The sequence below is a fragment of the Triticum aestivum genome, chromosome 4D, assembly GCF_018294505.1.
Source record: "Triticum aestivum cultivar Chinese Spring chromosome 4D, IWGSC CS RefSeq v2.1, whole genome shotgun sequence".
In the NCBI taxonomy this organism is placed as follows: Eukaryota; Viridiplantae; Streptophyta; class Magnoliopsida; order Poales; family Poaceae; genus Triticum; species Triticum aestivum.
In genome coordinates this window covers 337,954,111-337,977,673 of record NC_057805.1, presented here as the reverse complement: position 1 = coordinate 337,977,673, position 23,563 = coordinate 337,954,111, and the positions used below count along the sequence as shown (strand labels likewise).

Here is a 23,563-nt window from a genome sequence, read left to right as displayed (position 1 = left end):
ATAAAGAACTCACATACTTATTGCAAAAATCTACTAGTTATCGAAACAAAGTACTACACGCATTGTCGGTGTAGAAAAGAAGGGGCACACCTTTGTACCCCTTTACCTGTGCACAGACAGTCGGAGCCGCGGCCACGGCCGCACCAAGCAGAACAGGGGAGGTGAACCGAGGTAAAACCGAAGCCCAAGACAGCCAAGGCAACGCCATGGCCAAGAACACAAAGAAGCAGAAGGACGAAGCAGGCTACCCCGACAAGACCCTTGCCGGGGCAGCCTCAGTAGCCCCGACAAGACCCTTGCCGGGGCGGCTCGCCCACACCAGCGGAGTGAGCCACCCTCGAGCCCATGGGTTCTAACTTAACCAACCACGTTGGAACTAGGGCTCGGGAGGCACCTCCATGGTGGCATGTAGCTCTTTGTCAAGACCAAGGAATATTCAAGATCAGATGAGGATTAAAAGACAACGGTCCTCGGCAAGATCCTTGCCGAGGAGAGCCACAAGACCCCCGGCAAGATCCTTGCCGAGGACGACAGCGTGCCACGCAAAGACCCTTGCCGGGCCACCCGGCAAGGCCCTCACCGAGGACGCCAGCAGGGCCACTGCCAGGCCCGCACCAGCCAAGTCTCCACCGCCGTTCGCATGCAGCTGCCATCTCAACCAGCTGGACTGGCACCTGCGTGGCAACATGCAGCTCCCAGACCAGATCAGCGAGCACATGCATGGCGGCATGCAGATCTTCGTGAAAACCCTAGCACCGCGCCACCTCAGCTGCCTACCTGCTTACATGGCGCCGCACGCATCGCTGGCCAGGGCGCGTGTCGAAGCGAGGAGGAGCGGCGACGGACGGGACGGGCCTTGCTCCCGTCCCCGATATAGCTAGGGGACACCTCAGTGGCGCATTAAATGCGTCTTGTCCTGTAATACGAGCGATAAGCTCGTAGCACTGTACGCCTTTCCACCTCCTGTGTGCCACTGTGGCAGCCCCTTTCGACTATAAAAGGAGGCCCATGGCGTACTGGAGGAGGATTCGGCTCTTTGGAACTACTCAGCCACCGTAGCTAGTTCAAGGGCTCAAGAACACTCAATACACCCACCAAACCAGGACTAGGGTTTTACGCATCCTCGCGGCCCGAACCTGGGTAAACGATCCTTGTGCTGATTACTAATCCTGCTCTTCTTGCAACCCTGCGCCCCGGCAACCGTAGTAGGGATTCTTGTGATCCCATAGGTGTCGTTTCCCACCGACATCTTTGGCGCGCCAGGTAGGGGTCGCAATTGTGAGAATCTGGTCTAGTAGTTAGCCTAGCGGTTCTTCATTGCCATGACTTCTAAAAGAAGAAGATGGCCGGGAGAAAACGGTGCCGCCTGCGAGCGGGAAGGACGCCAGCGCGGCAACCAAGCAAGAAAGCTAAGTCATTCAGAGCCTTGAGCTATTTCCTTTTATATATGAGGTTATCGTCCTCGGAGATCCTGTCTATGTATGGGAAACCTGCACGCAAAGTGGCCCTCCCGCGATTGGCAACGCCCTTGTTCTGTTTCGAGCCGCTCAACAGCTCAAGCGGTCGCGTCGAGAGTGGCGGGGTAGCCTTCCGCACCTGGCAACGCTCTCGATTCTGACTCGAGCCAAGCTCGACAGTTCGGGCGACCGCGTTAAGGGCGGTAAGGTGGTTCACCCGGCAGCAAGCACACCCGGCAGGCCAATGGGGATCCGTCCTCAAGACGCCGCCCTGGGTTTACGCGCCGGCAAGCCTACCCGATAAACGTAGGGTGGACATACAGAGAAGGGTCGAACATGAAAATAACATGCATAATATCAAAGTACTGCAGAAGTTATATTACATCGCTTGTTGCCGCAGTTCTAACTAAAGATAAAAATCTTCTTGGTTGTGAACTTGCAGCAACGAAAAGAAACGGGGTGCCTAATCCCGGCGCTGGCCCTCCACCCTCAGAATTCCGCCGACACCGCTGATGACGGGCTTGATGCGCTCCCTGAGCGGCGCGAGGTCAGTATCCTCCGGCAAGCTCTCCAGCGCGGCGTCGAAGTCGAGGTCGGGGTACCAGTACGCCACCTTGGTGAGAACCTTGGTCATGGCGCCCTGGCAAAGCCTCCGGGCCTCGTCGGCCAGCGAGGCCACCCGGTTGGCGTGAAGCCGCTCCAAAGCACCGACGACCTTCTCAAAGAATAGGGTCAGGCTGCAGTTGGCGCTCACACTCCACTCCGGGGCGTACCTCATGTCCGGCATCCCCATGGTGGCCAGCTGCGCGGCGGCCTGGTTGGCAACATTGGCGAGGTGATCGAGCCAGCGGTTCTCGCCCTCCACGTGCTCCTTGAAGTTGAGGGCCTCGTTCTTCTGCAGCTGCTTCTCGGTCTCCAGGTTTTTGGTCAGGGTCCCTTCCCGGGCCCTGGCCTCCAACAGCATCTTCTCGAGACCCTCCAGCTTCAGCTTGAGGTCTTTGATGGATTTGTTGGCCTCGGAGAGCTCCCCGGCCCTGCTGACGGCGGCGCCCTGCGCCTCTGTCAAGGCGCCGTTGAGCGTGTCCTTCTCCTGGGACAGCTTCAGGGCCTGGTCCTTCAGCTCGTCCCGCTCCACCTCCAGCTCCTTCACCTTGCCGGCGTGAACCAGAGCCTGGGCGTCGAGTGTCTCTTTGTGCCTCTGCTCCAGCTCTTGGGTCTGCTGCGCGCAAGCTTCTCCACCTCCTTGTCCTTGGTGCGGATTTTGGCGTCGAGGTTTGCCTCGCGCTTGGCGAGGTCCTCCTCCTGGGAGTTCAGCGCGGCCTGGTGCTGAGTCCGGGCGGCCTCGGCTGCTGCGGCCAAGCCCTCCGCCATCTCCTGGGCCTTCTCGATGTCGGCCAGCTTCATGGTGAGCTCCACGTCGCGCTTGGCCAGCTCGCCCTGGGCGGCCTTCAACTCCTCGTGAGCTTGGCAGAACCAGTCCTGCGTCTCGGTGACACGCTTCTGGAGGTCCGCCTCCGCCTTCTCCGCCACTGCCATCCTGGACTTAGCTTTATCCAGGCGGGCACGGTGGAGCGCCCGGAGCTTCCGGAAGCTGGCGCCCATGGCCTGGAGCAACCGCTCCTCCTGGGAGCCGTCGGCACCAGCGCTCGGCTCCTCAACGATCTCAAGCCCGGCGGCGGCGAGCACCTCGTCGTCAAACACCTCCCCCTCGACGGGAGCCCTGGTGCTCGACGCGCCTAGGAGGTGGACGAAGAGATCGTCGCTCACCTTCAGGTACCCGCCGGAGCCAGAGGCAGCGGAGGAGGAAGGATGGTCATCGACCACCTCCTCCTCGACAGCGGCCTTGCCAGCCTCTCCGGCAGGCCCCTTGCAGGCCTCCTCGGCGGTAGCCTTGCCGGCCTCCCCGGCAGGCCCTTTGGCGGCGTCCTCCGCAGCGCCCCTAGCGGCCTCCTCGACGGCGATCTTCTCGGCCTCCGCCGCGGCGTCCTTGGCCACGTCCTCGATGACGGTGTCCAGGTCCTCCCGGTCCACCGAGAGAGGATCTGGATATCAAGAAGAGGGTGGGGTAGAGCCAAGATCAAAGATTCAAAAATAAGAGAAAAAGTAGGTACGAAAGGCCAGAGACTTACCAGTCCGAGGCTGGGAAGTAGAAGTCCCCTCCCCGCCAACATCTGGCGCCAAGGCGAAGCCACCAGCGCCCAAGTTCTCCTCCTCCTCCTCCATGTGCGTGGGCTCGGTGCTTGGCGCCCTTGCCGGGGACGTCCCTCGGGGCGGTGTGGTTGATGGAGGCGGCGTGGTGGGAGTAGCCCTCTGTGGCTCCTCCCGCTGCAGCTCTCCTCTTGCATACGCGACAAGGTCAGCGCCAAAGTATCATACCCCTGACACATGTTGACGAGGAGTGAGTGGTGAACTTACGCTGGGGGCTGCGCCGGGGGCTGCTATCCGGGCTGCTCAACACCACCAGCAGCGCCCTTGAAGCACCAGCCGGGGGCTGGCCGCCCGCCGAGGCCTTGGCCCTCTTCACTCTCTAGGCCAGCGTCTCCACGTCCCTGCAAGGATGACAATAAGTCAAGACATGCGGCACGAACTAAGGAAACAGAGATGGCGAAGAGGGGCAAGTTGCTTACTCGACGTTCATCTCCTCCTCTGTGCCTTCCTCTTCCTCCTTGGGCTGAGGGACCCAAAATCAAAGGTGACCCCCGCGTCAACGTCTGCCGGGGGAGGGGAAGGAGGTGGCGTCCGAACGCGCTTTGCCGAGGAAGAAGCGGATGCCTTCTCCTTCGCCGCCGCGGCCCTCGTCTGGCGTGCGGACATCTCCTGGGCCTGCCGCAGCTGCGCGGCCCTGCCAGGCCGGACCGGCTCGTCGGAGGTGGCCCGCCGCAGGACCCGTCCTCTCCTCGTGGCTGGAGGATCGACGACCATGACCTCCTCCTCCTCCCTGGCCTCTTCCTCCGATGACTCGTCGGCCGCGTCTTCGACAAGAGGAACCCCGGTGCCGGCACTGCTGGCCTCTACAGCGGCCTCCGCCCACCGGGCGAGCTCCTCCTCCTCCGCGGTCGCCGCGACCTTGTCCTCCACGCCACCAGCACTGCCGGCCTCCTCGGCAAGCCATGCCTCCATCGCCCTGGCGGCGATGTAGTCCAACTCCGCCTGAGTGGTGTCCTGGATGAGCCGCGGCTCGTCGGTGATGTACCCATCGTGCAGGGTGTCGAAGAACTGCTGCACCTGGATGTCCTCCGGCTCAACCCAGCTCAGGTCAGGGCCGTGCGCGTTGCAGTCCGGCATCATGGTGATGATGTCGGTCCGACGCGAGTTGTTGCTCAGCGGGACCACTCCCGCCGGCAACCTGAACAGGGGCCCCTTGACGACCTTGCCGGCCTTCGCGGCGGCCCTCGCGACCTTGCTGGTCCGCTCGACTTCGCCGTCCGCCCGCTTAATTTATCAAAGTACTATGATAAAAAGGACCCACATCGACCTGGAAAATCCGTTGGCAGAAGTGGGCATGCCCCATCACTGTGAAGTTGTGGTCGAGGCCGGGGCGAAGCCGCATGATGTCGGCGGCGTTCGTGAAGAGCCAGGCCGGCCTCCCCTTGTTGTGCAGTGGAGCGATCCGGCGGCGGATGAAGTCCTCCCTGATCATCTCAAGGGTGAGCCCGGCCTCAGTGAGCCGAAGGATCCTGGTGGTGGCGATCGTGAGCTTCTCGTCGTCGGCATCGACGTCGCTCCAATCGCTTCTGCGGACCGGCGGCGCCCGGCGAACTTCGCAGAACGCCGGCGGGTCCTTCTCTTCAATCCAGCACCACCGACCCCGCCACTCTTCCCACCTCTCCTTCATGGCGCCATCCGGGCACGCTCCCTTGGACCTCGGGATCCAGGTGACGCAACCGGAGATGGCGCCCCCCGTTTGAATCCGAGGGAAGAAGTAGTGGCGAAAAAGAGCCGTGTTGGGGTGCACCCCGGCGAGACCTTCATAGAGGTGCACGAAAAGGGCCATGCACGCCACAACATTTGGGGTGAAATCCAAGAGGCGGAAGCCAAAGGCGTGCATGATGTCGCTGAAGAAGTCGGAGAAGGGAGGACAAAGCCCACAGGAGAAGTAATCAACGAAGAAAGGGTACCGATTTGGGGCAGCCTCGGCGCAATTGGCGGGGATGACGCGCGTGGCTGGATGCCCCGTCTTCTCTCCCCCCGTCTTGACCCCCCCACAGGGGTTTGAAGGCCTCCCGGAGCTCAAACACGTCGACCGTCGAAGGGAAGTAGGCGAGCTGCGTCCTCTGCACCGCCAGCGCGCTCTCTGGCGGCTCCGCCGCTCCGGCGTCCTTGTCCACTCTCTTGCCCTCGGTGGATTTGGGGGCCATGGCGGCTAGGGGGAGCAAGAGACAGAAGGCGGCGGAGATACGGCGACGGCGAGTAAAAACGAAGCTTAGTGAGGAAGGAGAAGGGGGCGGGGGCTCTGAGATTGGAAGAAGGCGCGGAAGGGGTAAAGTGAGCAACGCGCCCGCGGTTATTCCTTTTTACGGGGAAGGCGCGGGCTGCCTCCTTTCCCATTAACTGCGATGTGACGCATGCGTGCGGAAACCGCCCCACGCATGCCGCCCGCGTCACGCGCACCCGCCCACGTCGTGCGTTCAACGTGGGTCATGGGAAAGCACAGCAGACGGAAAATTACCGCGGTAAAAACCGCTCCTCCTGCCCCCGCACCGTTTTGGGCCTGACCCAACAACGTGTCGCGCTTATGTGTGGCCCATGCCAGGGGGCTCCTGTCGGTGTACAAAAGAAGGGGCGCACCTTTGTACCCCTTTACCTGTGCACGGACAGTCGGAGCCGCGCCCACGGCCGCACCAAGCAGAACAGGGGAGGTGAATCGAGGTAAAACCGAAGCCCAAGACAGCCAAGGCAACGCCAAGGCCAAGAACACAAAGAAGCAGAAGGACGAAGAAGGCTCCCCCGGCAAGACCCTTGCCGGGGCAGCCTCAGCAGCCCCGACAAGACCCTTGCCGGGGCGGCTCGCCCACACCAGTGGAGTGAGCCACCCTCGAGCCCACGGGTTCCAACTCAACCAACCACGTTGGAATTAGGGCTCGGGAGGCACCTCCATGGTGGCATGCAGATCTTTGTCAAGACCAAGGAATATTCAAGATTAGATGAGGATTAAAAGACAACGGTAAGGAGCCACAAGACCCCCGGCAAGATCCTTGCCGGGGACGACAGCGCGCCACTGAAAGACCCTTGCCGGGCCACCCGGCAAGGCCCTCACCGAGGACGCCAGCAGATCCACTGCCACGCCCGCACCAGCCAAGTCTCCACCGCCATTCGCATGCAGCTGCTAGCTCAACCAGCTGGGCTGGCACCTGTGTGGCAACATGCAGCTCCCAGACCAGATCAACGAGCACATGCGTGGCGGCATGCAGATCTTCGTGAAGACCCTACCACCGCGCCACGTCAGCTGCCTGCCTGCCTACATGGCGCCGCACGCATCGCTGGCCAGGGCGCGTGTCGAAGCAAGGAGCAGCGACGACGGACGGGACGGGCCTCGCTCCCGTCCCCGATAAAGCTAGGGGACACCTCAGCGGCGCATGAAATGCGTCTTGTCCTGTAATACGAGCGATAAGCTTGTAGCACTGTACGCCTTTCCACCTCCTGTGTGCCACTGTGGCAGCCCCTTTCGACTATAAAAGGAGGCCCATGTCATACTGGAGGAGGATTCGGCTCTTTGGAACTACTCAGCCACCGGAGCTAGTTCAAGGGCTCAAGAACACTCAATACACCCACCAAAGACGGACTAGGGTTTTACGCATCCTCGTGGCCCGAACTTGGGTAAACGATCCTTGTGTTGATTACTAATCCTACTCTTCTTGCAACCCTGCGCCCCGACAACCGTATTAGGGATTCTTGTGATCCCATAGGTGTCGTTTCCCACCAACACGCATGCTCCTAGGGGGATAGATTGGTAGGAAAAGACCATCGCTCGTCCCCAACCTCCACTCATAAGGAAGACAATCAATAAATAAATCATGCTCCGACTTCATCACATAACGATTCACCATACGTGCATGCTACGGGAATCACAAACTTTGACACAAGTATTTCTCAAATCCACAACTACTCAACTAGCATGACTCTAATATCACCATCTTCATATCTCAAAACAATTATCAAGTATCAAACTTCTCTTAATATTCAATGCACTTTATATGATAGTTTTTATTATACCTATCTTGGATGCCTATTACTTTAGGACCAATATTTTAACCAAAGCAAATTACCATGTTGTTTTGTAGGACTCTCAAAATAATATAAGTGAAGCATGAGAGATCAATAATTTCTATAAAATAAAACCACCACCGTGCTCTAAAAGATATAAGTGAAGCACTAGAGCAAAATTATTTAGCTCAAAAGATATAAGTGAAGCACATAGAGTATTCTAATAAATTCCGGTTCATGTGTGTCTCTCCCAAAACGTGTGTACAGCAAGTATGATTGTGGTAAACTAAAAAGCAAAGACTCAAATCATACAAGACGGTCCAAGCAAAACACATATCATGTGTTGAATAAAAATATAGCATCAAGTAAAGTTACCGATAGACGAAGACGAAAGAGGGGATGCCTTCCGGGGCATCCCCAAGCTTAGGCTTTTGGTTGTCCTTGGATTTTACCTTGGGTGCCTTGGGAATCCCCAAGCTTAGGCTCTTTCCACTCCCTGTTCCATAATCCATCAAATCTTTACCCAAAACTTGAAAACTTCACAACACAAAACTCAACAGAAAATCTCATGAGCTCCGTTAGCAAAATAAAACAAACCACCACTTTAAGTTACTGTAATGAACTCATTATTTATTTATATTGGTGTTAAACCTACTGTATTCCAACTTCTCTATGGTTCATAACCTCCGATACTAGCCATAGATTCATCAAAATAAGCAAACAACACATGAAAAACAGAATCTGTCAAAAACAGAACAGTCTGTAGTAATCTGGATCTAATGCAAACTTCTGCAACTCAGAAAAATCTACCAAAATAATAAGAACTAGATAATTTGTTTATTGATCTACTGCAATTAGAATCAGTATTTTATCCCGTTCTGGTGATTTTTAACAATTGTTTTAGTGAGCAGAAAGTTTCTGACTTTTCAGCAAGATCAAATAACTATCATCCAAGAAGATCCTATAGGTTTTACTTGGCACAAACACTAATTAAAACCTAAAACCACATCTAACCAGAGGCTATATCAAATATTTATTACTAAACATAACTAAAAAGCAAGAAACAAAAATAAAATTGGGTTGCCTCCCAACAAGCGCTATCGTTTAACACCCCTAGCTAGGCATAAAGGGAAGAATAGATCTAGGTATTGTCATCTTTGGTATGCAATTCATAAGTGGCTCTCATAATAGATTCATAAGGTAATTTAATTTTCTTCCTAGGAAAGTGTTCCATGCATTTCCTTAACGGAAATTGGAATCTAATATTCCCTTCCTTCATATCAATAATTGCACCAATCGTTCTAAGGAAAGGTCTACCAACAATAATAGGACATGAAGGATTGCAATCTATATCAAGAACAATGAAATCTACGGGCACATAATTCCTATTTGCAACAATAAGAACATCATTAATCCTTCCCATAGGTTTCTTAATGCTGGAATCCGCAAGATGCAAGTTTAAGGAACAATCATCAAATTCACGAAAACCTAACAAATCACACAAAGTTTTTGGAATCGTAGAAACACTAGCACCCAAATCACACAAAGCATAGCATTCATGATATTTAATCTTAATTTTAATAGTAGGTTCCCACTCATCATAAAGTTTTCTAGGGATAGAAACTTCTAATTCAAGCTTTTCGTCATAGGATTGCACTAAAGCATCAACGACATGTTTAGCGAAAGCTTTATTTTGACTATAAGAATGAGGAGAATTTAGCACGGATTGCAAAAAGGAAATACAATCTATTAAATAAAAATTATCATAATTAAATTCCTTGAAGTCCAAAATAGTGGGTTCATTGATATGTAAAGTTTTGACCTCTTCAATCCCACTTTTACAAATTTTTGCATCAAGATCTAAAAACTCCGAATCATTGGGACGCCTTTTAACTAAAGTTGCCTCATCTCCAGTCCCATCATTATCAAGATTCATATTGCAAAAAAAATATTTAATAGGAGATAGATCAATCACTTTTAGATCTTCATCCTTATTATCATGAAAACTAGAAGAACACGCTTTTACAAAGCAATCTCTCTTAGCACGCATCCTAGCGGTTCTTTCTTTGCACTCATCAATGGAAATCCTCATAGATTTGAGAGACTCATTGATATCATGCTTAGGTGGAATAGATCTAAGTTTCAAAGAATCAACATCAAGAGAAATTCTATCCACGTTCCTAGCCAACCCATCAACCTTAAGCAATTTTTCTTCAAGCAAAGCATTGAAATTCTTTTGAGAAATCATAAATTCTTTAACACTAGTCTCAAAATCAGAGGACATCTTATTAAAATTTCCATAAGATTTGTTGTAGGAATTACCATAATTATTAGAGGAATTATTAGGGAACGGCCTATGATTAAAGTTTCCTCTATACGCGTTGTTACCAAAATTATTCCTACCAACAAAATTCACATCCATAGATTCATTATTATTCTCAATCAAAGTGGACAAAGGCATATCATTAGGATCATAAGAAACACTCTTATTAGTAAACAATTTCATAAGTTCATCCATCTTTCCACTCAAAACATTAATCTCTTCAATTGCATGCACCTTTTTACTAGTAGATCTTTTAGTGTGCCATTGAGAATAATTAACGATAATATTATCTAGGAGTTTAGTAGCTTCTCCTAAAGTGATTTCCATAAAAGTGCCTCCCACGGCCGAATCTAAAAGATTTCTAGAAGCAAAATTCAACCCGGCATAATTTTTTTGTATAATCATCCATAAATTCAAACCATGTGTAGGGCAATTACGTATCATTAATTTCATCCTCTCCCAAGCTTGTCCAACATGTTCATGATCAAGTTGCTTAAAATTCATAATATCGTTTCTAAGAGAGATGATCTTAGCGGGAGGAAAATACTTAGAGATAAAAACATCTTTGCACTTATTCCATGAATCAATACTATTTTTAGGCAAATACGAAAACCAAGTTTTAGCACGATCTCTAAGCAAAAAAGGAAATAACTTTAATTTAACAATATCATTATCCACATATTTCTTCTTTTGCATGTCACACAAATCAACAAAGCTGTTTAGATGGGTAGCAGCATCTTCACTAGGAAGGCCGGCGAATTGATCTTTCATGACAAGATTCAACAAAGCAGCATTAATTTCACAAGATTCAACATCGTTAATAGGATCAATCGGAGTGCTAAGAAAATCATTGTTGGTTGTATTGGAAAAGTCACACAGTTGTATTATCTTGAGCCATCGTGACAAGCGATCCAACACACAAGCACACACAAGAAGCAAGCGAAGGAAAAAGCAAACAGAAAAAGAGGGCGAATAGAACGGCAAGGGTGAAGTGGGGGAGAGGAAAATGAGAGGCAAATGGCAAATAATGCAATGCGAGGGATAAGATTTTGTGATGGGTACTTGGTATGTCTTGACTTGGCATAGATCTCCCCGGCAACGGGCGCCAGAAATCCTTGTTGCTACCTCTTGAGCTTGCGTTGGTTTTTCCCTTGAAGAGGAAAGGGTGATGCAGCAAAGTAGCGTAAGTATTTCCCTCAGTTTTTGAAACCAAGGTATCAATCCAGTAGGAGACTACACGCAAGTCGCCTCGTACCTACACAAACAAATAAGAACCTTGCAACCAACGTGATAAAGGGGTTGTCAATCCCTTCACGGCCACTTCATAAACTTACAATTCATCGGATCTCGACAAACACACCGCAAAAAGAGTTACATTGAATAGATCTCCAAGAAGATCAAGGAGAACTTTGTATTGAGATCCAAAGAGAGAGAAGAAGCCATCTAGCTAATAACTATGGACCCGAAGGTCTGAGGTAAACTACTCATACATCATCGGAGAGGCTATGGTATTGATGTAGAAGCCCTCCGTGATCGATGCCCCCTCCGGCGGTGCGCAGGAAAAGGCCCCAAGATGGGATCTCATGGATACAGAAGGTTGCGGCGGTGGAAATAGGGTTTCGTGGTGCTCCTGGATGTTTTCGGGGTACATGGATATATATAGGAGGAAGAAGTAGGTCGGTGGAGCTGCGAGGGGCCCACGAGGGTGGGGGGCGCGCCCAGGGGGCAGGCGCGCCTCCCTGCCTCGTGGCCTCCTCGTTCATTTCTTGACGTCCACTCCAATTCCTCTGGATCACGTTTATTCCAAAAATAACTGTCCCGAAGGTTTCATTCCGTTTGGACTCCGTTTGATATTCCTTTTCTTCGAAACACTGAAATAGGCAAAAAACAGCAATTTGCACTGGGCCTTGGGTTAGTAGGTTAGTCCCAAAAATAATATAAAAGTGTTTAGTAAAGCCCATTAAACATCCAAAATAGATAATATAATAGCATGGAACAATAAAAAATTATAGATACTTTGGAGACGTATCATTGAGCGGCGGGGGCGCGGTGCCGAACTCTGGACAAATCAGGTTCATCCAGCGGCCGTTGTCGAGGCAGTAGCTGAGGTTGACGACGGCGGCGGAGCTCGGGCGCTGGAGCGACGCGAGGTGGAAGACAGAGACGAAGATGCAAGGGGGGAAAGTGAAAGGGACCCATGGCCTTATTTATAACATCGAAAGGATAAGTGGCATGCGCGGGAATTGAGGAGGCAAAAAATGGATATGTGACAGCGCGGACGCCTCGATTTTCGGAAGTTCATTAAAAGAGAAGATATATTAAAGATTTGGGCCTTGCATAATATTAATGATATGTGACGTCACGGCGGGTTACCACAATCCTGGAAGATGACGTCATGGCGGTTACAAGATTTTGTAAAGAAAAGATAAAGGATTTTTTCCTAAGTATTGGAAGATTGATATGAACAAGTTCACATCAACCTGGGACCTAATGTTGGGGATATAACTATAGGGTATGACCCGCCTAGGAGGGGCCGGGTCATACCACTGGCAGTTCATCATTAACAAGCCCATGAAGATGTTAAAGATGGCGATTCACGAAGCAGACTTACTGGAGATCCGGAAGCCCAAAGGCGACTTAAGGCCCACAGGTGTAAACCGCCATGTATGTGTAACTTGTATTATAAGGCATGTGTAATTAGTCACCGAGCCGGACACGTTGTATGAGCTGGCCGGGACTCTGTGAGCCACTAGGCGTCAACCTGTGTATATAAAGGGACGACCCGGCGGCGGATTAGGACAAGAAAGAAAGGATCGAAATCTAGGTTAAGCGTATTCGCTCCCTGGTAATCGAAACCTAAGCAATAACACCTCAAACTGGATTAGGCCTTTACCTTCACCGCAAGGGGCCGAACCAGTATAAACTCCTTGTGTCCTTTGTCCCGCTTAACCCCTTTAAGCTAACCTTGTTGCGATGGCTCCACGACTAAGTCCTTCTGCTAGGACATCTGCCGTGACAATTCCACGACATCAGATGTCACTTGGGAGCCTCCGTCAAGATTGTGGAGTTGAACCAAGGAGTTTGTAAGGGCAAGGAGATCGCCTACTTCGTGAAGATATACCCTAGTGAGGCAAGTCCTTCGTGGGCGATGGCCATGGTGGGATAGACAAGGTTGCTTCTTCATGGACCCTTTATGGGTGGAGCCCTCCGTGGACCCGCGCAGCCATTACCCTTCGTGGGTTGAAGTCTCCATCAACGTGGATGTACGATAGCACCACTTATCGAAACCACGCCAAAAATCTCCGTGTCTACATGGCGTTTGCTCCCTCCAAACTCCTCCCTTTACCTTCATATGCAAATGTTTTACATTCCGCTGCTATACTCTTAGACTTGCATGTGTAGGTTGATTGCTTGACTTGTGCTAAGTTGCTAAAATATGCCAAGACTTAAAATTGGGAAAATGCTAGATTTTTATTTAATCAAGTAGTCTAATCATCCCTTTAGACATACTTTCAATCCTACAAGTGGTATCAGCGTTTTGGTCTCCATTTGCCTTGATTTCCATAGCTTTTGGTGATCATAGCCTTGGTTTCACAACCTAGAAGAGTATGGCGTCTAGCGAGGGAAATTACGAGCGTAGAGGTCATTACTTTGATGGTACTCCCTCCGTCCGGAAAAAGGAGTACGAAAAACCCCTCGCCTTTCCTCCGACAAACCACGCGTCCCACCGCGCCTGCTCTGTCGCCTCGACACGCGCCGGCCGCCGCCTTCTCCGTCGCCTCGCCCGTCCCCTCGCCGCCTGCTCCGTCGCCTCGCCACGCGCCGACCGCCTTCTCCCCCTCGTCTCGCCTCTTCTCTTCGCCTGCACCAGGCAAGCGGGAAAGGATCCCCTTTTCTGCAAAGCCCGCGACTTGGCGCTCATGTCCCCGTGAATTGCTCCAACCACATGCCACTGCTCCGTGCTCGTCTAGCCGCTGCCATACCCCCCCCCCCCCCCCCCCCCCCCCCCCCCCCCCCCCCCCCTGAGCCGGCAGACTGATGTACGAGCTGCCTTCTTCGCTCCACCGGCTTCTCGTGGTCGCCGCCACCGCTGCTTCTGCTGCTTGTCTCCGTCTCCTGCATGCTCGACAAGGTACCGCAGGTCTCCGTCTCCACCGCTGCGGCCGTCTGCTGCTGGTCTCTTTCTTCATGGATTTTCTTGCTTGCTTGTTTGTTCTTTCTGCTGAAGAAGGCGAGCTGATTTTCTACTCTTGGTTTTTGCAGTGATTGGAGGAGGAGTTAGTGCCAAGGACTGGACCGGATGCGCCTTGATACATGATGTGCAGCGCCCTTGATCTCAGGTGCGTGATGTGCAGCGCCCTTGATGATTTAGTACGGCTATTGTTCAGGCTATTGAACTAGTCAGAGCAGAGCAGTTTTGTTCTGACTAAATTCAGTTAGAACAAGCTAAGCTTTAGACTGCATAAAATGCTTCAGAACAAAATGCATAAAATTGTAACCAGGGCATGCATAAGATGCTTCAGACAGCAGAGCCCTGAGCTTTATGTCTGAACATTACAGTATATCTGCACCATCGATGGACATTTCAGAACAAAAGAAAGGAATAAAAGCAATCAATAACCATAGAGGATACTGTATTTTGAAGCTATCACTTGCATTTTCTTCTTCCATTTAAACTGAGTTCAAACATTACAGTAGAAAAGGATTCAATTTCTTTACTGCATAAAAATGCTTCAGACTGCATAAATGCTTCTTTTGCTGTGATAATCCAAAATGCTTCTTTTGAGTACAGTAGTTGTCAAATTTAGCCTATCTTGAGCTTGAGCTTGGGAGTATATTTGTATGTTTTCTCACAATGGTGTACTGAAAATTGCAAGTTATGTTGTAGTGTTTTGTAAATTTAGACTAGATTTGAGCAAGATGAACTGAATCTCGTCAAGCTAATTCAGTGTGTAAATCTAGATTTTTGTCAAATTAACAGTGTAAATTCAGAGCAAGATTTTGTCACTGTCAAAACTGAAAACTTTCGTGTTATGATTGGTAAAGAAAACTGGAGAGATAGTTCAGAGAGAGGAGAAGGACAAGGGAGAGGTTCAGATTCCTCCCAATTACAGTTGGCTCAATAGCAAGGTGGAAAGAAGGGCCCCTGTTCCTTAAGTAACATGCTTAAGGAAAATTTAGTAAAATTTTTCACTGTCAAAACTGAAAACTGAAACATGCAGGATGTGGTGTTAATGTAGTGTTATGCATTTCTTTATCAATCATCCTGATGTCGTCGTGTGGACATGTGGTAGCACCGAATAATGAATTTGTGTTAACACTGAATTGTGGACATGTGGATACTGAATTTGCGTGGACATGTGGTAGCATTTTCTTTATCAATCATTGGTTCATGTAAGTACTCTAGACCTTCTATATATAATCTGAATATATAAAAGCATTTCTTTATCAATCATTTTCTTCTCCAATCTGATAAAGAATAGATGTTGCATTTATGTTCATGTAATCTGAATATATAGACCTTCTATATATAGAAAATGGCAGCATTGGTTCATGTAAGCACTATAGACCTTCTATATAGTTCTCCTGACACATTGGTACTAAAAATTATTCATCTCCTCTCTTGGGGGCAAATTCAACATTTATTTAGAGGAGTAACCTTGCCTTATCAATGGTGAGATAAACACCGATGTTTGTAATAACCTTGTAAGACAGTGATATGGGATATTTTCAGTAGAATCACTAATGGAGATAATGGATAGTGCAAAGGCCAATATGATCTTATTTAACTAATCAAAACATAGCCTAGTTAGCCTTAAGGAATCTGGTGGAATCATATGGCTTGTTTCCAAAATAAATTGATTGATTGTGCACTGAAAAGTGATTGATTGTTTCCCAAAGTTAATTGATTTATTCCAAAAATTGATTGATTGTTTCAAAAATTCGTTGATTGATGTTTCCCGAAGTTGATTTATTTATTCCAAAAATTGATTGATTGTTTCCAAATATCTTCATGCATCTCAGGAGTCGCAGCAGGGGCATGGGTGGGGAAGGAGCAGCAGTGACTTCCCAAACCCCGCACCAGAGTGGGTGGCCACGGCGGGCGCCAGGAAGCGGCGGCGGAGATGATCAATGCGATGAGGAGGAGCCGCCCGTCGAAGCGGTCGCCATGGAGGAGCAAAAACGGCAGATGGGCGGTGGCAGAGCTCGCCTCCATGCGAGCAGCGCATGTGGGCAGGGGCGACGCAGATTGGCAGCGGACCAGCAGAGGCGCAGCAGCGACACAGGTAGGCGGCGGCGCGCTAGGCCCTGCGACGGCTGCCGCTGATGGCTGCGCCTGGTTCCTGCCGCGGGCGACGAGGGAAGGGAGGAAGAAGATGGGGGTAAGTAGCAAGCGATTTAGAATCATAAGGGCTTTTTTGTAAAGTTGCGAATGAACTAAGCCAGAGACAACTTTTCCCAGACGGAGGGGGTACTAATTTCGCTAGTTGGAAGCATAAGATGAAAATGCATATTCTTGGACATAACCCCGCCGTTTGGGCTATTGTGTGTATTGGCTTGCAAGGTGAATTCTTTGATGGGAGAGAACCAAACCGTGAAACAATTGCGGAAGAGTTGAAGATGCTGCAATACAATGCTCAAGCTTGCGATATCCTCTTCAACGGATTTTGCCCTGAAGAATTCAACAAAATCAGCCGTCTTGAGAATGCAAAGAAAATTTGGGATACTTTGATTGATATGCACGAGGGTACCGACTCTGTCAAGGAATTCAAATTGGATGTGCTTCAAAGTCAACCTGACAAGTTCAAAATGATGGATGGTGAAGGTGTCGCTGAAATGTACTCTAGGCTTGCTCTCATCACAAATGAGATTGCCGGCTTAGGAAGTGAAGAGATGACCGATAGATTCATCATCAAGAAGATCCTAAGAGCCTTCGATGGAAAATATGATACCGTGTGCACATTGATCCAAATGATGCCCAATTACAAAGATCTCAGGCCAACAGAAGTCATTGGAAGAATTGTTGCTCATGAGATGTCACTCAAGGATAAGGAAGAGCTTCACAACAAGTCAAGTGGTTCTTACAAAGCCTCAGGTGATGCTCCTACATCATCAAGTGAGAAACAAACCTTCAATAAGGAATTGAGCCTAATGGTGAAGAACTTCAACAAGTTCTACAATAGTAGAAGCAAGGAAATAAGTTCCAAGTCAAGGTCCTACAATGACAAAATATCTTCAAGTCGTGAGCGTAATTGCTACAATTGTGGAAGACCCAGACACTACTCCAATGAGTGTACGCCCCCTACAAAAGAAGAGAAGATTCACCCAAAAGGAGAAGTAGAAGAGAAGAATCACCACCAAGAGAAAGGAGGAGTAGAGATGATATAAACGAAGATCCCCTCGCAGAAGCAAGGATTCGGAAAGGAAGGACAAATCATCAAAGAGCTACACAAAACGAAGACCTCAAGCTCACGTTGGTGAATGGGTATCCGACTTCGACTCCGACCATCACTCCAAGAGAAGTTATCACTCCGACTCCGAATATACTCAAGATGAAGGTGTTGCCGGTCTAGCACTTGTGCCAACCAACTCCTATGACATATTTGACTCACCAAATGAAGGAATTGGAAGATGCTTCATGGCCAAAGGCCCAAAGGTATCACACCCCGAGTATGTTGATTTCAATAGTGATGAAGATGATTTGCTAGGTGATGATGATTTACTTGTTGACAACTCTAGTGATGGAAACTATGATGAACTTGCTATTAATCGTGCTAATCAAGATAAAATGAATGATGATGATAAGAAGGAGATTGAGCGGCTAACTAAAGAACTTAAGTTAGCTCATGAAACTACCTTGGAAGATCATCAAGAAGTTTTAAAGACTCATGAGAAGCTACGCTTTGAAAAGCTCAACCTTGAGCAAGAGCATGGGTTCTTAGCTATCAATGATGATCTTCGCAAGAAAAGTTCTTCTTACATTGCCAAGCGTTTACTCTTGTCTACTTACATGCCACAAGTTAAATCTAGCAACAAGAGAAAGAAAGATTCTTCTTCTAGTAGTAACAATAATCATGTTAAATCCAATATTGTTGCTTCTAGTAGTTCTCTTGATTCCACTAACGATTCTCTTAGCCAAGTTACACTTGAGCAAGAAAATAGCTTATTGAAGGAAATTATAGAGAAAGGTGTTTACAAGAGCCTTGCCGGGAGTAAGCAATTTGAGGAAATTGTACGCAAGCAAGGAAGGCACTGGAAGAATCAAGGTGTTGGTTTTGAACGAAAGTTCAATGCCATGGAGTTGAGTGGGAAGAAGCAATACCCCAAGACGAAGTTTGTTCCTCAACAAGAGAAGTATGATCCTACTTCTTTCCAAGGGACACAAGCTCAAGATGATCTTTCACCACAAGACCACAAGCAGAAGGGCAAGGACAAGCTTCAAGAGGAGATTGATGCATTTGAAGAAGCTCCTAAGGCCTTGGTCAAGTGGGTTCCCAAGTGTACATCAATTTCTACTTCATCAAGTACGACTACAACTCCAAGGATTCCCATCAAGATGATGTGGATCCCGAAGAAGAAGAACTAGAGAGTTCTTGAGGGTGACTCCGCCAACATACTTCACTCATATCATTTTGGCAAGGACAAGTGTAAACAACTTCCACATCTTGCACTAGTCCAAGGAGTCACAAACCCCCTTGTTGGTAAGACAAGGGAGAAGGTAACCTAATGCTTTCATGGACATCATCTTGTGTGAACATCACTCTATGTCTATGGATATCCTTGTTTGTTCCTTGTGGGACTAACCCGTGTAGGTATTGAAAGTGAAACTCACTCCAATGGATTGCTCCAAATGATGTACATCAACATTGAGCATCCACATCTTCAACATCTACATGAAGTCATCATCGACAAAACCCAAGGTTAGTTCATCCCTCTTAGGGGGGATATCACATTTAGGGGGAGCTTTACTCTAACAATTGAGCTAAAGCAACTCTAATGGTGTGAACACAACAATGCTTTATGTAAAAGTGGTAACCACACTTGAGCTTAAACAATGAGTATGACCTATGATCAAATGTTCTCATTTGACTCCTAAGTCAATATACTGATATATAGATGACCTAGTCATCGCCAATTGCTTGATAGATGATAGAGTGTTTGGATATTTCATTTGCCATTTTATTGTGTGAGCATGTTGATTGCATATTTTACTCATTCGTGGACATCCATTTGTTGCTTTGATTGTTTGGCTTTTTCTCTTTCGCCAAATGGATGGACAAGAATGCTAAGGAACTTCCTCTAGCTATCTATGCTTTTCTCGTCTCAAACTCTATTCATGCTACATCACAAAGTTTGATCAAGTCAGATTCGAACCACTCTGTGTGAGGAGCACTCGGAGTCCCGATTCGTCATAGACTTAAACTTCCAAAACCTCTTTGTGCATTTCGGTCTGACCGATCCATCCACTTCGGTCACACCGAGTTCACTGAGTTGATCTAGGTTGTCAATCTCGGTGCAATCGGTTAGAACTTTTCGGTCACACCGAGTTGCAGTAACCGCATGCGATTCTGCATCTCGGTGCCACCGAGTTGTTCCACTCGGTCACACCGACAGGGTCAGGATATATATACCGACGGGTGAGATTTTGGAAATTTCTTCAAAACCCCTCAGCCCGCGCGTGTCCTGCTCTGCCGCCTCGGGTCTCTGGATCGTCCCCTTGTCACCAGCGACCTCCCGCCGCTGGTTTCCGTCGTCGTCAATGGATTTCAACGCCGCCGTTGCCGCCGTAGCGAACTCACCGCCGAACTAGGGTATGAGTTCAACCCCTTGTGCATTCTTTTTACCTCCGATTCTGAGCACAAGGTCAATGCCATGTTCTTTACCATGTATGAGATCAATCTATCCAGAGAAAACATCCATTAGAGGTTTGATTTGAAAATTTAGGGTTATGTTTCCGCCGAACTCATCTCGGACTGACCGAGTTGTAGAAATCGGTCTCATTGATTTGGGCTAGGCCATTGCACTTGCACTTTTCGGTCTGACCGAAAGTTGCAAATCAGTGTGACCAAATTCAACTCTCTGTGAAACCCTAGCAATCTCGGTGTCACCGAACTGTGTCTCGGTCTGACCGATTTCACTAGTTTAGACTCCAAAAGTTGCTTCGGTGTCACCGAGTTTAACAAATCGGTAGCTCCGAAATGCTTTCTGTGGAAAACTAAAGCTAAGTTTTTGATTCATTTGTTTTGCAAAACCTGAAGGAAATATGCCCTAGAGGCAATAATAAAGTTATTATTTATTTCCTTATTTCATGATAAATGTTTATTATTCATGCTAGAATTGTATTAACCGGAAACTTAGTACATGTGTGGATACATAGACAAAGAGAGTGTCACTAGTATGCATCTACTTGACTAGCTCGTTGAATCAAAGATGGTTAAGTTTCCTAGCCATAGACATGAGTTGTCATTTGATTAACGGGATCACATCATTAGAGAATGATGTGATTGACTTGACCCATTCCGTTAGCTTAGCACTTGATTGTTTAGTTTATTGCTATTGCTTTCTTCATGACTTATACATGTTCCTATGACTATGAGATTATGCAATTCCCGAATACCGGAGGAACACTTTGTGTGCTACCAAACGTCACAACATAACTGGGTGATTATAAAGGTACTCTACAGTGTCTCCGAAGGTACTTGTTGAGTTGACATAGATCGAGATTAGGATTTGTCACTCCGATTGTTGGAGAGGTATCTCTGGGCTCTCTTGGTAATACACATCACTATAAGCCTTGCAAGCATTGTAACTAATGAGTTAGTTGCGGGATGATGTACTACGGAACAAGTAAAGAGACTTGCTGGTAATGAGATTGAACTAGGTATTGAGATACCGACGATCGAATCTCGGGCAAGTAACATACTGATGACAAAGGGAACAACGTATGTTGTTATGCGGTTTGACCGATAAAGATCTTCGTAGAATATGTGGGAGCCAATATGAGCATCCAGGTTCTGCTATTGGTTATTCACCGGAGACGTGTCTCGGTCATGTCTACATAGTTCTCGAACCCGTAGGGTCCGCACGCTTAAAGTTCGGTGACGATCGGTATTTTGAGTTTTTGTGTTTTGATGTACCGAAGGTAGTTCGGAGTCCCGGATATGATCACGGACATAACGAGGAGTCTCGAAATGGCCGAGACGTAAAGATCGATATATTAGACGACTATGTTTGGACACCAGAAAGGTTCCGGGAGGTTTCGGGCATATACCGGAGTACCGGGGAGGGGGGGGGGTTAACGGAACCCCCGAGGAGTTAATTGGGCCTCATGGGCCCTAGTGGGAGAAGAGGAGGGCGGCCAGGGCAGCCGCGCGCCCCCTCCCCCTCTAGTCTGAATTGGACAAGGAGGGGGGCGCGCCCCCTTTTTCCTTCTCTTCCTCTCTCCCTTCCTTCCCTTCTCCTACTCCTACTTGGAAAGGGTGGAGTTCTACTCCCGGTGGGAGTAGGACTCCCCATGGGGCACGCCTAGGAGGGCCGGCCCCTCCCCCTCCTCCACTCCTTTATATACGGGGGAGGGGGGCACCCCATAGACACAACAATTGATCTGTTGATCTTTTAGCCGTGTGCGGTGCCCCCCTCCACCATAATCCACCTCGATAATATCATAGCGGTGCTTAGGCGAAGCCCTGCGTCGGTAGCATCATCATCACCGTCATCACGCCGTCGTGCTGACGAAACTCTCCGGCGAAGCTCTGCTGGATCGGAGCTCGCGGGACGTCATCGAGTTGAACGTGTGCTGAACTCGGAGGTGTCGTGCGTTCGGTACTTGGATCGGTCGGATCGTGAAGACGTACGACTACATCAACCGCGTTGTTCTAACGCTTCCTCTTTCGGTCTACGAGGGTACATGGACACACTCTCCCCTCTCGTTGCTATGCATCACCATGATCTTGTGTGTGCGTAGGATTTTTTTTTGAAATTATTACGTTTCCCAACAAAACCTCTGCACTTTGTGATGCTCATCCACTCTACCTCATCTATATCTATTCACAGGGTCTGCTGTCAGTTTGCTTTGCCAGTATGTCTGATCAGAGTGATAGCCAGAACAAATCAGAAGAGCAAGTGAACATGAGTGAGGGCACTAGTCCCTCTAGCAGCTATGATGAGGGCAGAAGGAGCACTCCAAGCAATTTGCCTAAGGCAGCTACAAGAACAAGGAAGAAGAGAAACTCAGACTCAAAGGATGAGGACTATGTGGCTACCGAGGAGGAAGTGAGCTCCAAGGAGAAAGTGCTGAAGAAGGAATATGGAGCTACTGCTGCAACAAAACCTGGTATGCACAAGAAGGCACCTGCCAAAAGAGTTCCTTGTGGCACCCCGGCTCAGAGCAACCGGTTTACCTTGCATTGCGAGCCCAGTGATCATGTCTTCTGGAAACACACAACATCTTGGTATAGAAAATAACTGCTTTATCGATACTAGCGGGACATAGTTCGATATTACATCAAGTAGCAAGGCCAAGCGGCACACACGGTGCGGCTAAACAATATGTACATTATTTAGTGAACATAAAGGGGCCTCGATCACGATAACTACACGGTAGCGGAACGACGATGAAGCGGGACTCCATAGCACAGGGACACTGATGTGGACATGATCTAGACTCGGGCAGCACTCCGATCCAACGAAACTTTTCTAAAATCTGGCATGACACGCCAGGTCAGTAAATTGAATGTACTTGCAAGCTCACAACAAGCATAAACATAATGGCAGACAATATTATGATATTTATTCAAATTATCATCAATGCAAAAGCATACTAGGAATGCAGTGAACATAATCTCATGCGTCAAGTCCCTCGGACTTTCTTACCAAACGGAGTACCTCGTAACCAAACTGTGATCTTTCTCGAATCGCAAACGAAACCAACACTTTGGTCCCCATCACCGACATCATTTCTCAACCATCATCTTTCAAACAGTGCCAAGTGATTAACTTTAGTGTGCATGATTATTTATAAATATTGATCCATGGTGTGACCTAATTCTGAGTTGTGTCCGTAACCGAGAACCCGGCTATCGATAGATTAAATACACTCTGCAAAGGTAGCGCACTTTACCCACACCACGGAATCCATGGCCTCGCACTCCCATTCGGGTGGACCAACGGCATTCCGACGGAACCCTCCCATTTCCATGACACTCTCCTAGCCACTCCGACTTACTCCCTACTTGGCTAAGTCCTGGGTGGCCCCGTGCCTACCAAAGGCATCAACGGCCACCGTAGTGGCAAAACATAAACGGTCCCAAACGGGGACAAGATACCATAACAACAAACGGGCACACAAGGTTATGTCTGCTTACCGGGCCAGGGTAACGCACGCACATAACCTTCCCTCGGTGGAGGTACCGACTAGAGGCACGACAACAGACTGAATAAAGGCCTTCCCATAAAGGCAAATGTGGTTGCACTGGGAATTAACTCGATTCAGTGGCACCATGACCCAATCAACGATATGTTCAAGTTGAGTTATTATCAGGTTTAACTCACAGTAAAAAAACCGATGTCATGATATGCC

General features: G+C 48.8%; 1 long non-coding RNA gene across 1 annotated transcript; it reads left to right on the top strand.

Annotated features, from left to right (window-relative positions):
* The first annotated feature begins 13,980 nt into the window (after positions 1 to 13,980).
* On the top strand, positions 13,981 to 16,498 carry LOC123099997 (uncharacterized). Its single transcript, XR_006448324.1, has 3 exons — positions 13,981 to 14,116; positions 14,248 to 14,324; positions 16,009 to 16,498. It is a non-coding gene; the product is annotated as an uncharacterized lncRNA (long non-coding RNA).
* Positions 16,499 to 23,563: the final 7,065 nt, after the last annotated feature.